Source organism: Limulus polyphemus, unplaced genomic scaffold (genome assembly GCF_000517525.1).
Source record: "Limulus polyphemus unplaced genomic scaffold, Limulus_polyphemus-2.1.2 Scaffold3124, whole genome shotgun sequence".
NCBI classification, from domain to species: domain Eukaryota; kingdom Metazoa; phylum Arthropoda; class Merostomata; order Xiphosura; family Limulidae; genus Limulus; species Limulus polyphemus.
Window position 1 is genome coordinate 72,742 of NW_013668734.1, and position 2,748 is coordinate 75,489.

Genomic DNA, 2,748 nt, shown 5'->3' on the forward strand with positions numbered 1-2,748 from the left:
TTTAAGTTTTACCCTTCGGTGGTGAATACTTTACCGTCCGCTTGGTCCGAACGAAGACGCATTACGTGATATGAACGTTTTTTAGGTTTTTTTTTTTTTTGTCAATATTGTCTTAAAAACCTGGGTTACAAATCGCATCAATATTGCCCGGTTGTCAAGTTCGTTACTATATGTGCATGACGACGTAGCAGAACATTCCAAACGAATTTTTTTTTCAGTGAAAACACGCTAATTCATTTATACCTAAATACAAACAATTTGTTTAACCGTATAAAATGAATGTGAACATATTTTATGGCGTAAGATTTCAGTTACTTGCAGATGAACAGTTGTAGAATGGTATAGGCAGCAGACAACAGTTTTTTGCAGTACAGTGAAAACACGCTGATTCAATTAGGCCAAATTTATAAACAACGTTGGAAATCTCACCAGTATTCTAGACAAATTTTGTGCTGTAGTTAAATAGGTGTGTGTCTTATACTGTTTCTTTGTATATCATACGATGATGGGTTGTTATATTTTGAAAATTAATTAATTTCTAAATCGTATTTGTTATTTATTCTTAAAATAAGACTAATATCTTCAATGAAGTCGAAGTGTTCACGAAATCTGTCACCTAACCTGCATATAGTTGCTCCAATATAAATTAGTAGCACCTGATACAGCAAATGCAATAAATAATACACTCTGATGTTCAGATGAATTTGCCTTTTACGCGAAATGTAAATGTAGTATTGGAGAAAGTCGATAAAATAGTGACTTTATCACAAGTGAGACAAAAAGTTCGTTCACATTGTTCACTTTCGTTGCCTAGAGCAGATGAACGCACTTCAGTTTGCAATTTAAAATGTACCAAAGTCTTTCAAATTCGTATGAAAGTAATTATGAGTAGGGTAGTAAACACGTTATTATAAGTGTGGTCTCTCGCCGGTAAAGTAAAGTAACTTTAGACAGTTCTACTAATCTGTCATTTTAAAGGATAGTGTATAAGGACTAAAGAAATTGTCAGTATGGATTTTGTCACTAAAGTGGAGACATTCGGCTTGTGATAAACTGAATGTGTCAAGTTTAGCTTTATCGATGATATTATCAGGATCTTTCTGTTGTTTAAAATAATTAGTCATGTCATTTACTTTAAAACTGTCAGAGCATAGATATCTTAAACCTAGGGGTTGCCCATCTATAGTTTGCTTGGTTTCAGGGTGATGAAAAGAACTGAGGCTTAAATACAAATTGATATAAGTAGCTCCGTAATGTACAATAGTTAGTGTAGGTGTGGAAACCTCAATAGTAATTATAAAAAAGTCAGCATTATGACAAGAAATCTAGGAAGTAGATTTTAAGTGATGGATAGTAATCAATTTTTGACATACATTGATTTTTTTTCTTTCTGTTCATTTAGAAAAAGATATAGAATATTAACTTACCTAAACAAAATAGGGAGTTTGTGAGGGAAAGTACTGTAACTTTGTTCTTCTACATAATGAACAAAAGGTTTACATGGGATGACCGATTCTTGTTCCAATGACAATTCTTTGTAACTGTTGATATGTTTGTCTATAAAAGTCAAACGTATTAAAAATCGGTACCAAGTCGTTTGCTGAAGTATAGGGTCTGTTGGGAGATGTAGGTGATTCTTTTGTTTATAGAATGTTTAAGTGCGATGTTGTGTTATAACAGTGTATAGATAGTGAAAATGTAATCAATGATGATAGCAGAGTCAAACGTTTTGAAAAATTAAGAATATGGGCATACCTTCAATGTATGCAGGGAATGTGTCTACTACAGGTTGAAAGTACTTGTTACTTCTCGAACCTTCATGAAGTGTCGGGAGACTACTAGATTGGGGTAGTCTTGTACATATAAGACTGGCCAAGAAACAACGTAAGGACATGTGTAATTGAACGGCGGAGAAAGAATATTGTTGAGCACGTGAGACGTTCGTTGTGAATTATAGCATTTGTTATAGCGCGACTGTTAAAATTAAGTGTATCGCAAAGTTGTATTCAGAAAGAATAAACCAATTTTATTTAAGAAAGGTCTTGTATCGGTAAAATTTCTTCGGAAAGAATTTTTACGGAAAATTAACTAACGAACGGAGACGTAACAAATTGGTGTCAGAGAGTGGGATAGAAAATAAAAATAAAAAAGAAGAAAATGGAAACGAAAAGCGGCAAATCAAACTACAGCTTAGCAGACTTGATGGCAGCAATACGAGAGCAGCAAAAGAAACAAGAAGAACGAGAAAAGAAATTACAACAGTTGTCGGAGGAAAAAGAAAAGAAACAAGAAGAGAGATTACAACAGCTATTGGAGGAGAAAGAAAATAAACAAGAAGAGAGATTACAACAGCTATTAGAGGAGAAAGAACATAAGCAAGAAGAGAGACTACAACAGTGGCAAGAAGTACAAATGGAAAACATTAGTAAATTTAAAAGCGAATTAGATACATTAAAGAATGATTTATTGTCTTTTACACAAGGAGGATACATTAACCATCGACTTAACCAGCCCCTTCCTTAGTATTGTTCGTCCCGAACAATAGCCACTTACATTAAACCAATAGAAAATTAACAATAACTTAATTGATTGTACAGAATTTACAAACACAAAATTAAAATTCAACAAAGTCTCTTAATTTTATGGAACGTATCTTCTTCCATACTGGTCTCCATCTCGTGGGCTTCTGCTTCACGTGGGGTTCATTTGCTCCATCAGGAAATGTCCTATTATCGGTAACAGTCACAT